Source organism: Vicugna pacos, chromosome 24 (genome assembly GCF_048564905.1).
Source record: "Vicugna pacos chromosome 24, VicPac4, whole genome shotgun sequence".
NCBI classification, from domain to species: Eukaryota; Metazoa; Chordata; class Mammalia; order Artiodactyla; family Camelidae; genus Vicugna; species Vicugna pacos.
The window spans coordinates 3,092,455-3,107,865 of NC_133010.1; the positions used below are offsets into that span (position 1 = coordinate 3,092,455).

At 41.5% G+C, this 15,411-nt stretch overlaps 1 long non-coding RNA gene across 1 annotated transcript; it reads left to right on the top strand.

The window, feature by feature from the left end:
- Positions 1–405: 405 nt before the first annotated feature.
- LOC140688966 (uncharacterized) lies at positions 406–15,399 on the top strand. Its single transcript, XR_012063803.1, has 4 exons — positions 406–574; positions 12,254–12,379; positions 14,365–14,559; positions 15,322–15,399. It is a non-coding gene; the product is annotated as an uncharacterized lncRNA (long non-coding RNA).
- Positions 15,400–15,411: the final 12 nt, after the last annotated feature.

A 15,411-nucleotide genomic window follows, 5' to 3' on the forward strand; every position in this document is an offset into this window, starting at 1 on the left:
GGACCTCGGTGTGAGGAGAAGGAGCCCTGTCTTCAAGGTCTGGTGGGAGACTAGGCCTGGCCAGGGGTGGGAGGGTAGTAACAGGGAGGGGAAGTTGAGCAGGGGAAGTGGGGCTGGCGGGGTGTGGCCTGGCCCAGGGCAGTCGTGGTTCTAGTTCAGTGCCAGGACCCAGTCGGTGGCAGGGTGAAGGCTCTGGGGATGGAGACCCGGCGGGACGAGCAGGAGGGGCCCCACCTGGCTCCTCCCGGCCCCAGTGGCCAGGTCCGATAAAGCAGGAGACCCACCCGAGCAGTTTGCGCTGCGGACGGGAGGAGGAGGGCCGCGCACGTGTAGACGGACAGACACGCGGACGTCGGAACCCGCCGAGAATGCGTGGAAGCTGGCGGCAGCCGGTTGCTCCTGGACCAGCTCCTGGAAGAGGAACACGGCCTGGGGTCTTGGCCGCCGCTTGCCCGTGGCTCGCCTGCCACTGCCGGGCAGTTATGGGGGCGCTGGTGGGGGCGCGCTTCTCGGGGAGCCGGCGGGCGACGCCTGAGCTGTGCGGCTGGGGAGGCGCCCAGTGAGGGGTGCGGAGGTGAGATCCCGGCCGTGCGGCCAGTTAGGACCCTGAGGCCGGTACCAGCCGCCGCTGTGGTTCATGGTAACCCCTCTATTTGTAGTTCCTGAACCCCTCGTTTTTGCCGCCGCTTATACCCGGGTTTAGGAGAGCAGGTACAGCCCCGGGAGGTGGGAGGGCGCCGGAAGGCTCCAGAGCATCTCCAATTGGCCCTCAGATCATGGCCTGCTCCTGGGAGGCGGGTGCGGTGCGGTCGCGGGGCCTTGGATGGAATGCGGGCTACACCATGGGAGCCCCTGGATTTGCTCCCATCTTCCCCGCAGCCTGTCTTTGGGGGCGGCCTCTAAATTCTCAGGTTCTTGTGACTCAGGTTACAGGTCAGGCTGCTCCTGGGAGGTGGGCGCGGTGTGATCAGTGTGCTGGGATGGCTGCAGCAGCAGCAGTGGGAAATGGTCGCAACCCCCGCGCTCTGACAAGGCAGCCCCAGTCCCGCCATCGCAGCCGCCGCCTTTCCCTAACAGCACAGCACCTGTCTTCCAGGAGCAGGCTGACCTGTAACCTGAGTTCCACGAACCTGGGGCAGCAGAGGCCAAGCTCAGGCCATGCGCTGGGGAGTTTGAAGGAAATCCACAGGCACCCATGGGCAGACCACATAACCAGCCACTGCCTTCGACCACACAGCGCCCTCCTCCCGGGAGCAAGCTGACCTGGGGACAGTGCCTGGAGCAGCAGAAGCCGAGCCCTGGACAGGCCGTGGGGGAGATGGGGGCAAATCGATCAGCTTGCCAGGTCGCTGCCCATCTCCCTGCCGCTGCCCCAGGTTCGTGGATCACTTGTTTTCAAGTCAGTGGGTTCCTGAGAGGCAGGCGCGGCGCAGTCGGGAGGTAGGGGCTGCGGGGAGGGGTGCTGCCCCAAGGGGAGCAGGTGGACTTGCTCCCATCTTCCCCAGGTCCAGACATGAGGACGGCCTCTGCTGCCCCAGGTTTGCAGGACACATGTCATGTCAGCCTGTCCCTGGGAGGAGGGCTCAGTGTACTCGGGGCAGCCTCAGTGGCTGACAAGGAATTTAGAAGTGGGCTCTAGCCCAGCATAACTAACTCTCCTTTCTTCTCTTGCTTCCTAAGTTGGTGACTGTATTGGCGTTTTCATTATAGGTTATTGCTGGTTAATGAACATAGGTTTCTGTGCTATACAGAAGAAACTTTGTTTAAAATCTATTTTTATATATAGTGGTTAACATTTGTAAATCTCCCAGGTTTATCCCTTCCCATCCCCTTTCCCTGGTAACCTTAAGATTGTTTACTAAGTCTGCAAGTCTGTTTCTGTTTTGTAGATGAGTTCACAGTGTCTTTTTCTCTTTTTTTAGATTGCACATATGAGTCTGTATCATTTGGTATTTTTCTCTTTCTGGCTGCTTTCACTTAGAATGACGATCTCTAGCTCCATCCATGTTGCTGCAAATGATTTTATTTTGTCCTTTTCATGGTAGAGTAGTATTCCAGTGTACAAATATACCACAACTTCTTTATCCAGTCATCTGTTGCTACATTTAGCTTGCCTCCATGTCTCGGCTATTCTGTACAGTGGTGTTATGAATACTGGGGTGCAGGTATCTTTTCACATTGAAGTTCCTTCCAGTTATATACCGAGAAGTGGGATTGCTGGGTCACAAGATAAGTCTACTTTTAGTTTTTTGAGGGATTTCCGTGCTTTCCGTAATGACTACACCAAACTGGATTCCCACCAGCAGTGTAAGAGGGTACCCTTCCCTCTACAGCCTCTCTAGAATTTATCATTCATGAATTTCTGAGCGATGGCCATTCTGACTGGTGTGAGTTGATACTTCATTGCAGTTTTGATTTGCATTTTTTCATGTGCCTATTGGCCTTTTGTGTCTTTATTGGGGAAATGCTTGTTTAGGTCTTCTGCTTATTTTGGATTGAGTTGTTTGTTTTTTTGTTATTAAGTTTCATGAGCTGTTTATATATTTTGAAAATTAAGCCTTTGTTAGTCGTATCATTTGCAAATATTTTCTCCCATTTGTAGGTTGTTCTTTTGTTTTACTTTTGGTTGCCTTTGCTTTGAAGAATCTTATGAGTTTAATTACGTCCCATTTGTTTATTTTTTCCTCTTATTTCCATTGCCTGGGTAGATTTCCCTAGGAGAACGTTGCTAAGATTTATGTCAGATAATGTTTTGCCTATGTTTTCTTTTAGGAGATTTATCATGTCTTGTCCATCTGCATCTTAAGCCTGTACTCTAGATCTGTGCTTCAGTTTTGAATTTTGAGCTTCTTAGAGAACACCTACTCTTAGCTCATAGGTCAGATTCAACATGTCTAAAGCTGATTTCATCATTTTTTTCTTGCAGCGTCTCCACTTATTCAGTGGGATAATCATTCTTCTGGTCTTGAATACCCAAAGGCTTCGAATGGTCTTTGATTTATCTTTCTCTCACCACCCTCCACATTTTGTCAGCTTCTGGAACTGTATGTATTTGGTTTTAAGTGTCTATTGTGATTGCTGATACTCGGATGAAGAGCTTTCATCCCTGATACATGAATTTTTCCTTCTGTTGAATTCTTGGATATTCTCTTCCCCCCTTTCCTTCAACCTACAGTTTTGACCCTCCAACATCTAGAGTCAAGTCAAAGATGTACCACAAGCAGATCTCAGCCAGGTAGTCTCGACCCTCCATCATTTTTGCCTTACCTTATGTGTTCCAATCATTATGTGACTTCGCCTCCTACGGTAACCTGTGCCTTATTAAAAACCAGGAGTCACCAGCCTTTTCCTATCCAGTCCTCAGTTAAAACAGCTTAGAATTGCCCTAAGAAGTAGTTGGATCCCCATCCCCTTCATAGTGTCTTCCCTATTTACTCCAAATACTTCTAGCTCCTCTTTGTATTCCTGCACTGTTTAAGATTGTTAGCCTGTAATCTTGGCTTTGAGTACTGATTTGATACCATTCCCGGGTGGTTTCCAATGTGTCTCCTCACTTAGCTCGTAACTGGAGAAGACTCCCATGTTCAGTCTCCTTTATACCCCTCACACTGTTTAGCATGGAGCAATAGAAGGCATCCAGGGATTGCTTACCTACTTTATTTATTCGCAGGGGTGGTGGTGTGGAATATAGCTAATAACTATTAATTCAGAGTTGCAATTAAAAAAGAAAGCCAAGAAAATCCATAAAATTTTATCTCCATGTTCAGTTTAGTGCTATAACTCAACTGTTTTCTTAACTCTGTGTTTACATTCACATAGTGTTCAGTGCTTGTACAGTTCCGTGAGGCAAGCAGGTGAGATGTCATTATGTTTGACTTTCACGTTACATTTCATATTGGATATATTTCCGCAATGACAAAACCTTTTATAAGTAAACAGCCGGAAGCCCAGAGAGACTAAGAGCCTAAACCAGGGTCACCTGGTTAGTGTTTGGCACAGGCCAGGACCGCGGTTCACATCTTCCAGCTGATCCTCTTCCAGCGCCTTTTCATTCCAGTGCTGCGAAATGTAGCCCCATCAGCCAAACGGCCAAGTCACATTCCTGCACCTTTACCTGCCAGTGATGGCAGTGCTACAAAAAGTGGCAAAGGAAAGGTCAGAAATAGGAGTGATAAAAGACATGGAAGTGCTGGAAATGGATCCTCAGCCTCCTCCTCCCTATTTGAGCGCCTCACAAGTGTCCCACTCTGATAGTGCTGTTCATTGTTTATAACAAAGTCCTTAAATTAAGACTGATCTTTTATACGACATGCTTTTATCCTGGTCCGTTTCATGCTAGTAGTCACCGTCATGGGCAGAAAGTGCCTGACTTGCTCTTTTTGTCACGTAGGTGTGAGGGAAAGTGGGAGAGGGAGCTGGTTGAACTGAAGCCGAGCATTTTACAGCTCTGTTGTTCTAGGACCAGAGCAGTTCCACTCTTGCTTTCATCACCTCTCCACCTCCAAGTCCCAGCCTCCCACTCCTGCCTGCTTCCCCATATGCCATGTCCTGTGGGAGGAGAGGGTGGTGGGCAATGCCCCCTCCGCCCTCCGCTTTGGGAGGTGAAGGAGTCTGCTTTAACTTTTGAGCTGTCTTGGTAATTCGGCTCTTCAGCTTTTCTAGACATCTCCTTTCCAGCTCTGAGAAATTGGAGATGTGACTTAACCATACATAGACTCTACTAATGTATTCAGTGGCATTAATGTGATGTTGTCTGTAAGGTGTTCTGTGACTGGATAGGAGGTTTTTTATGTCACAGGATGCTTCACATCCAATTCTAAAGGCCTACAGGATGCAGGTGTAATTCAAGTTATTACATGTCTGTAAGGCAGATATGAACATTATTTGGTAATATGACCATATGTTCATAGATTACGGTTAGTCCGCCGGCTCTGTATCTAATAAAAGTTTAAATTTCAAAGGCTTGAAGAAAATTTGTGGAACATGTCTTTTTGCCTGTAACTAGTTGCAAAAACTGAAATCACAACTATACCCAAGCCACAGTGTTTTCCAGTAGAGAAAGCCCTCCACTTTTACAACTTCTAAGTAATGTGGTTCTTTGGGTGAGATGAGGGATGCCAGAGTATTTTCTTGGGACACTAGAGTGGCATGACAAGTATTCTGGGACTGGTTACAGTTGAATCTCTACCTCCTATATCCTGGAATGATTACAGAGGCAATGTTAGTGCGGTAACCAGCTCCTGAATGCAAGTGTATCTAGGAAGACAACAGAGAAAATAGAAGGGAAATAAAGTAATGGAGGGACTTCAGAGCAGTACAAATGTTGACTTTGACACCACCAGCTGCTGACGTGATCTTGGCAGGAATTTGTGAGAATTGTTGGTTGTCATTGCAAGCAGGAGAGTCCTGCAGCTTTTGGGGTGAACAGGCAAAGGGGAGAGCAGATACGGTGGTCACCCGGGGGTTGAGTGTTTGTGTCCTGAATGTGAAAATGTCTGGTCCCCTGTTCAATTTTGCAGCCACAACTTCACATGACTCAGGACATTATTTCCACCAGAAAACCATAAAAACATAAACAACCTCTGTTTCCCAAAGTGTTTGTTCTCGATCTGAGGTGATTGTCCTGTGGTGGGAGGTAAGTGGGCGATGGGGCCTATTGCATCACCCCCTTTCACTAGAAGTCTACCTCGCTACTTTTCACCCTACTCCTAGAGGTGCTGTCATTCTGTTACACCTAGGCCTATAAGACGGGCTTGCCTGAATCCTCACGTGAAGAGGGATGGTTATGCGCAGTTTTAAAAAATTGCTTGGGTCATGGGGTCCTTTGTTCCTTCCATTGGAAATCACTATTCCAGAGCAAATAGTATGCATCTATACAAACTATATTGTTTGTAAGATGTCTTCAGAGGTTTTGCAGTGGGTTTAAGTATTTGCTTGGTGATGGCATCTTGATTGTTTGAAGGAGGCAACCCTCACTAGGGGCTTTGTGTGCTTTCTGTCTGAGAGTTCCTTTACTGGCAGCAGAGTGTTCGTAGGCAGAGTTAGAAAGTTACCTGATCTGAGAAGCCGAATTTGCCCACAGCTGGGAATTGGCGGAAGAGTCTGTTATGGAAGGAAAGCTTTAGGATTATCTGGTAGCAGAGTTCTGGGATCCAAACCCTGGGAAACCTCAGCTTTTGTAGAGTATGTTCTGTAACAATAGGCTATAGGATAATTTTAACACTTGTTAATGGATGTAGAGTTGGGGAAAGACTTAAACATGAAAGAACCTTAAAAAGGAATCTCCAAATATTTTAAAGAAGACACTTCTCAGAATAAGAGCTTTCCTGGAAAAGACTAGTTCTTCACTTCACAGGGGAAGCAGAGAGAAGGTGTAACTGCACTTACGGTAACTTAAAAGGTAAGCCTTACCCTCCCACTTAGCTGTTTCTTGGTGTACATTCATCTTCCACATCTGTAGTTTTAGACATGATGTGACATTTTCTGGTACTCCTTTCTGCTTCTGAGTGAGAGACTGACACAAAGTCACATAGCAATTGAAAAATTGCGCAAAGGACATTATCGTTAAAAATGTGGTCCTGTGGCAGGGTGCTGCATTTGCAAGTGACTTTCGGTACAGAGAACACTTAAAAGAATGCAGTGTTCCAAGTGGGGTTCATCCCAGGGACACAAGGCTGGTTCAACATACGCAAATCAATCAATGTAATACATCACATCAACAAGAGAAAGGACAAAAACCACATGATCATCTCAATCGATGCAGAAAAAGCATTTGATAAAATTCAACACCCATTTATGATAAAAACTCTCACCAAAGTGGGTATAGAGGGAACATATCTCAAATTAATAAAAGCCATATATGACAAACCTACAGCCAGCATAGTTCTCAATGGTGAAAAACTGAAAAGCTTCCCACTAAAATCTGGGACAAGACAAGGATGCCCACTATCACCACTCTTATTCAACATAGTCCTGGAAGTCCTAGCCACAGCAATCAGGCAAGAGAAAGAAATAAAAGGGAACCAAATTGGAAAAGAAGAGGTAAAAGTGTCATTATATGCTGACGACATGTTACTATATATAGAAAACCCTAAAAGGTCCACAAAAAAGCTACTAGAGCTGATCGAAGAATTCAGCAAGGTAGCAGGTTACAAAATTAATGTTCAAAAATCAGTTGCCTTTCTTTACACTAACGATAAATCAACAGAAAAAGAAAGTAAAGAAACAATCCCCTTTAAAATAGCACCCAAAGTAATAAAATATCTGGGAATAAATCTAACCAAGGAGGTGAAAGAATTATACACAGAAAACTATAAACCATTGATGAAGGAAATTAAAGAAGACTTTAAAAAATGGAAAGATATTCCATGCTCTTGGATTGGAAGAATCAATATTGTTAAAATGGTCACACTGCCCAAGGCAATCTACAGATTTAATGCAATCCCTATCCAATTACCCAGGACATATTTCACAGAACTAGAACAAATCATAATAAAATTTATATGGAACCATCAAAGACCTAGAATTGCTAAAGCATTACTGAAGAGAAAGAATGAGGCTGGAGGAATAACTCTCCCAGACTTCAGACAATACTATAGAGCTACAGTCATCAAGACAGCATGGTATTGGTACCAAAACAGACATATAGACCAATGGAACAGAATAGAGAGCCCAGAAATGAACCCACAAACTTTTGGTCAACTCATCTTCGACAAAGGAGGCAAGAATATACAATGGAATAAAGACAGTCTCTTCAGCAAATGGTGTTGGGAAAACTGGACAGCAGCATGTAAAACAATGAAGCTAGAACACACCCTTACACCATATACAAAAATCAACTCAAAATGGATTAAAGACTTAAACATAAGACAAGATACAATAAACCTCCTAGAGGAAAACATAGGCAAAACATTATCTGACATACATTTCAAAAATTTTCTCCTAGAAGAAATAAAAGCAAGAATAAACAAATGGGACCTAATGAAACTTACAATCTTCTGCAGAGCAAAGGAAACCAGAGATAAAACAAGAAGAAAACCTATGGAATGGGAGAAAATTTTTGCAAGTGAAACTGACAAAGGCTTGATCTCCAAAATATATAAGCAGCTCATACGACTCAATAAGAAAAAAATAAACAATCCAATCCAAAAATGGGCAGAAGACCTAAACAAGCAATTCGCCAAGGAAGACATACAAATGATCAAAAAACACATGAAAAAATGTTCAATATCACTAATTATCAGAGAAATGCAAATCAAAACTACAATGAGGTATCACCTCACACCAGTCAGAATGGCCGTCATTCAAAAATCCAAAAATGACAAATGCTGGAGAGGCTGTGGAGAAAGGGGAACCCTCCTACACTGCTGGTGGGAATGCAGTTTGGTGCAGCCACTATGGAAAACAGTGTGGCGATTCCTCAAAAGACTAGGAATAGACTTACCATATGACCCAGGAATCCCACTCCTGGGCTTGTACCCAGAAGGAAATCTACTTCAGGATGACACCTGCACCCCAATGTTCATAGCAGCACTATTTACAATAGCCAAAACATGGAAAGAGCCTAAATGTCCATCAACAGGTGACTGGATAAAGAAGATGTGGTATATTTATACAATGGAATACTACTCAGCCATAAAAACCGACAACATAATGCCATTTGCAGCAACATGGATGCTCCTAGAGAATGTCATTCTAAGTGAAGTAAGCCAGAAAGAGAAAGAAAAATACCATATGAGATCGCTCATATGTGGAATCTAAAAAACAAAAACAAACAAACAAACAAAAACAAAGCATAAATACAGCACAGAAATGGACTCATGGACAGAGAATACAGACTTGTGGTTACGGGGGGGGCGGGGTAGAGGGTGGGAAGGGATAGACTGGGATTTCAAAATTGTAGAACAGATAAACAAGATTACACTGTATAGCACAGGGAAATATACACAAAATGTTATGATAAATCACAGAGAAAAAAATGTGACAATGAGTGTGTATATGTCCATGTATGACTGAAAAATTGTACTGAACACTGGAATTTGACACAACACTGTAAAATGATTATGAATCAATAAAAATGAAAAAAAAAAGAATGCAGTGTTATTTCTTTTTTTATTCCTTTAAGCCTTTGAAAAGAAGGTTTTCTTTGCAGAGGTTCTGGACTACATCAGAACAAGCAGGAACTAAAAATGGCTGTAAGAAAGCTCCAGTATAGACGTTGCTTATAGTGTGGTATCTGCCTTAAAGTTAACTCTTTAAGGCAGGAAGTTGTAACTCTCAATTTCTTAAGCAAATATAAACATTCTTGACTCCTAATGACATTCTTTGTGGGGTGAAGCTGATTTTGCTTCCATTCTGAGCATTGAAAAGTCTTCTATGATACAGTCCTCAGTATTTTATTTTCCCTCTGTTGTGAACTTGTTATTAAACTTGAAGCAGATATAAATATCATTAACTTGATACATATGTAGATATTCAGTGTTACATACTCGGAAAGTTTGTGTACATCACACGTACCTACATAATTCCCCCCTTTCCAACTGTGTTCCTGATGAAAGGATGGTGGGAAGTGGCATTATGGGGATATGTCTTACAGTACACCGTGTTTCCCCTGTTCCCTCTACCATATCTGGATGTTCTTTCATCTTTCAGCTTGTAGACTTACTAGCTCTTTTTTTTAGCCAGGTGTATCTCATCCCCCTGCACGCACACACATGCGTACACACACACACACACACACACACACACACACACATTCTGCCATAGGGAGTAGCGTGCACCATCCCATTCTCCCACTCCAGCTCTGGACCCACCCACTGGAGGCAGTGTCTTGCACGAATTCATTTGTAAGGTCCTTTTTAAAACTCGAGTGGTCGGGATGTAGGACTGATATCCACACCTAGTAGGCAGGCCCTCAGGGACAACTTGTATGGGTAATGCCAGGTTATCTTTATGTTTGACTACCTGGGTTTCATGTCTTCCTATACTACCTGTGTGACCCATGATTCACACATTTCTGTCTCCCGCTAGACTTTTTCCTCTCCAACTCTGGACTCTTACAATCTTCTGCTGATTTGACATCTTCACTTGGAACTCTGATATCTTAAAACCAACATGTGTATAAACTGAGCTCTTGGTCCTCCTACCCCCCAAACTGGTTCTTTCTGCAACCTCCCCCATTCAGTTAGTGGAAACTTAATCCTTCCAGCTGCTTGGGTCAAAAAATTTGGAGTTATTCTGACTTTCACTGACATACCACATGAATTCTGTCACTAGATCTGGTTTAACACTGACTTTAAAACATATCCGGAGCCCAGCCACTTCTCACCATGGCTCCTGCTGCCACTGCTGCTTCCCTGCCCTGAGCCACTGTCCTCTCCTCCTGCACAGTCCTTCTCAGAGGCTTTCCTACTTTCATCTCTGACCCGTTTCGACTATTCTCACCTGGCAGTCAAGTGAGCCTTGAAAACCTAACTTAGATTGTGTCATCCTTCTGCAGTGCCTCCCCATTTCACTCCGGGTAAAAGCCACAGTCCTTACAACGTCCTCCAAGGCCGTACAGGATCTGCACTGACACTTCTCCACAGCTCCAGCCGTGCCCCCATTCTGGAAAATGCGAGGTGCACGCTGGCCTTGGTGATGGTTATTCCGTCCACCTGGGACTTCTCACCTCCTAGTCTTAGTTCTAACCTCAGTCCTCAGTGTGGCCTGCTCTGGTATTTAATACAACATCACCCTCTTCCCATATCCTCCACTCTCTTTACCTTGTCCTTTTTTCATTTTTCCATGGTTCCTCTTTTCTAACATGCCACCTCCTCTGCTGCTCTGTTGTGTGAATTGTCATCTCCACCCCCCACCCCAGCTAGACTCCAACCAAGCTCCGTGAGAACAGGACTTTTGTTTTATTTATTGATCTATTCCAAGTGCCTAGACTAGTCCTGTGTACATAGTACGTAGACAAAAATAATTTGCTGTATAAATTAAAAGACTATTTTAAAAATGAATCATCCTTTCAGGAATGGGTGAGGAAAGGAAGCTGCATGAAGGAAAATGGTGCAGTAAATAATGATATTTGCCTGTGTTCTTTGTGTGATTATATATGTGTTTTAGTCTTAATTTGGTATCCCAGTTTCTTAATTTAGTAGCTGTATTAAGGTGTAATTTACAGGCCATAAAATTCACATATTATAATTGTACAAGTAAGCCATTTTAGCTATATCGTGATTTGTGCAACTGTATCCTCAAAAAGACCCCTTGTGTCCGTCCATATGCAGTTCGCCCTCCCCTCAGTGGAACCCTGATTTTATTTGTTTCTGTTTTTTGGCAATAATATCTGAAAAGAATAATTTACACAGCAGTACTAATATAGCTTTGCAGTTTTAGAAATGACACACTTAAATATGAAATCAGCGGTCATTGCTGAATGTAGGTAGCAGTATCAGACATTGATGAGAAGAAAGGACTTGAGTGTCAGACCGGCTGCAGTCTTACCCAGCTCCACCATTTACCAAGTTACCCAAATTATTTTCTACCTCATGCTCTTTATCTGTTATATGGGGGTAATAATAGCAGCTTACAGATTTGTGAGGACTAAGCAAACAGGGAAATAAAATTTAGTATATTGGCCAGCTTATGTTATTACCTAAGAAATAGCCTTGCAGGTAGAGAGCAAAATTCAAATCAGTTTCTAAAGTATGTGTAAAATATGATCCCTTTCCTGCCTGGTTTGTAAACACGTATGCCTACTGCAGAATGTAAAAGCAGGCTAATTTTCAACAGAAAAGATCATTTCTCAGCATTTCTTTCAAAGGTAGTTGCAAAATCATTTTTACTAAATTTTCTGTGCCCATCTCTGAAAGATCTTTGTCACCTGGGAGGTAATTGTCTACTTTTTTGTTAAAATCATGCTGACCATCAGAAAGTGTTCTGAATTACATTTTAGCATTTATGTTGGGAAATACTGTGAGACTTCTTCTAAATTAATGGGGGTGGGGCATTCATTGTAGCTCTTGTAGACTGATAAGCCTGCACTAAATTATCATTTTTTAACTTTTAATTAAAGTAATTAATTAATTTTTTGCAGGGGGTGGTATTTAGGTTTTTATTTATCTTATTTTTAGAAGAAGTACTGGGGATTGAACCCAGGCCCTTGTGCATGTTAAGAATATGATCTTTCAGTTGAGCTATACCCTCCCCCCTAAATTATCTTTAATAAGCTCTTTTTCTCTGTTTTGTTGTTTTCTTTTATGTACAGATGCACAAAGCAGGGTCATCAGAAGCATCTCAATTCCAAAGATAATAATAGTGAAAAATATTGCACAGTGACAGTGAATCCTTGGCATATGAAGAAAGATTGTAAAGTCCTGAATGAATTAAGAAGGTATTGTTACATTAACGTACATGTAACCATGGCTTTCTTACCTTTATTTTTCACTTTATAATGAAGATACTCCCCACCCGTCAAGGTTGCTTTGTTTGATATAGGGAATATCTAAAGCCTTTTCTGAAAGTTTTTTAAATAAGTAAGAGCAGGTAATTTATCAGAAGTGTGAATGGTGTAATTTGCTCTGTCTAGTATGGTAGCCAACAGGCACATGTGGCTATTGTGAAATGAGATGTTCTATAAGTGGAAAATACATAATATATTTTCAAGACTTTGTACAACAAAAATAATGTAAAATATTTATTAATAAGTTTTAAAAGTGTTAATCACACTTTTGAAATGATAGTATATTGGATATTTTGGGATAAATATAAGTATTACTTGTTCCTTTTTATTTTCTAAATGGGATTACTGGAAAATGTTTCTATTGACAGTGCTGGCTTCTAACTTATTGCAAATAATATGAAAAGAAAACTTTGATTAAAAATTTTGTAGTTGAGTAGTTGATTTACATCATATTAGCTTCAGGTGTACAACACAGAGGCTCAACATTTTTATAGATTATATTCCATTTAAAGTCACCATAAAATAATGGCTATATTTCCTAGTGCTGTATGATACAGCCCTGTAACCTATCCATTTTATATGTAGTACTTTTCACCTGTCAATCCCCTACCCCCTTCCTGCCTCCCCTCTCCTCCTTCTCCACATTGGTAATCACTAGTCTGTTCTGTGTACCTGTGAGTCTATTTCTGTTTTATTATAGTCATTCATTTGTTTTATTTTTTAGATATACATATAAGTTAATACATAGAATATTTGTTTTTCTTTCTCTGACTTATTTCACTTAGCATAGTACCCTGTAGGTCCATCCATGTTACTGCAAATGACATTAATTTATCTTTTATGGCTGAGCAGTGTTCCGTTGTATGTGTGTGTTCATATGTATATATGTGTGTGTGTGTATATATATATATATAATATACCACAACTTCTTTATCCAGTCATCTGTCAGTGACCATTTGGGTTGTTTCAGTGTCTTGGCTATTGTAAATAGTGCTGCTGTGAACATTGGGATGCATGTGTCTTTTTGAATTATATTTTTCTCCAGACATATACCCATGAATGGGATTGCTGGATCACACGGAAGTCTATTTTCAGTTTTTCATGGAATCTCTATACTGTCTTCCATAGTGGCTGCACCAATTTACATTCCCCCCAACCGAGTAGGAGGGTTCCTTTTTCTCTTAAAAGGTCAAAAATTCTCTACATTTATATACTTTCCTTACAGTTTAGGACACAATTTGGCAAAAGCCAGATAGAATTTAATGGGAGTAAATACAGTATTTTTTTAAATGTCCATGCATTATGGATAGATAGGTTATTGATGAGTTGATTCCCTATTTTTGTAGATGCAGAAGTTTTTATAGCTTCACAGACATTTCAGTCTTGCAGAGAGAAAAATTTCTTTGCATTTTGCTGAACTTGTCCGGGTGGCTTTATCGAATTTGGTCCAGGCCTCCAGAGGTGAATACACATCCAAACCTGAACCATTTGAATGTGTGCAAGATTTTAAGGATCTAGAATGTCAGATCTGGACTATAACTCTGGTAAATGACATCAGTGTCTGGTCTCAAGAAAACTCCATTTGAGGGCAAAACATTTCATAAGCCAAAAAAGGCTTTGAAATTGTGACAAAGCCAGAGGCTTTTGTGTGCCGTATATGGCCACAGACCCATGGGGACAACCACAGACCTGCTGGAGTGCCAAGGGAAATCCATGTGAGGAGTCCAGCACTCACGGGAATCCACCAAGTCCCTGCCAGCCAGAGCACCTTCATTGCTACTGTGCTGTTTTGAGCAAATGTCTTTTCATCCGTTTCAAACTGGTTTGTTGTTACTTTTTGCATAAAAAAAAATCAAACAACTTCTTGTTCCCTTGGTGAAAGTAAAAGCCTAAAATTTTCTGATTTCTTTTGACAGAGAAAACATGAGCCTATGAATCTAGACTCATCTGTGATGGTCTGCAGCTGGGAGCAACCAGATCGGTGTCAGTCCCTTTGCAGCCATTGGCTGGGAGCCTGCATGTTACCTGGAATGATATTTGAAACATGTCACACCAGCCGTGCCTTCTCTGTGGGCTGGGAGGCGAGTCAGTCAGAATCTGCATTATGGAATGTATGTTTCAGATCCAAAGCTAGGAGATCTTTTTTAACAGCCAGAGAATATAGTTATAAATATATCTATTATTGTATTTATGTAAGAATATTTTTAAAGATTTTTTTATCATAAAAATTTATCCCCCAAAATTTAAAATGAAAGAACAGTGGAATTCAAAATCATCTGTATCTTAATTATACATAAAGAATCTTAAAAAAAAAAATCTTAAAATCTTTCTAAACATTTTTTTGTTCAAATGAAGATATTTTTCCCTTCCAAAAAGGAAAGTTATTATTTCACATTATTTTTGCTTTCTCCTTTTATTATATATTCCATATCAATAAATATAACTCTTTTAAATCCCTTTTAATGGCTGTTTAACACTATATTGAACAGATATGTAAATAGTCCTAGGTTTCAGAAATTAAAAAATTGTCATTACAACACCACTGCAAAGAATATTTTGGTGTTTCTATTTTTAGTTACTAATTTGGACCAAAAATTAACAAGTTTGCTTTTCTTCATCTAAAACATTGTTTATTTTATGAATGAAGTGTAATGATTTTAAATAACTTTTCAGTAATTTCAACGAAGAAATTATCTTTAAGGCAAAAATGTATGATGGTCTGCAAATCTATTTTTATTATATCTTCACTTTTACCAGTGCCATATGTGTGTGTGTTTACACAAGTGCTTTAACTACCAGCAACGTAAGAAAAATCTGTGTACTAAAAATGTGAAAATGGTTTCCTGGTTTGTGTTTTCATTCTCCCAATATAGGTTTTGGATGACAAGCTTGTATTTGCAAAAGTACACCCCCTGTGGGAGGTGCTCTGTACATACGCTGAGATACTGCACATAAAATTGCCT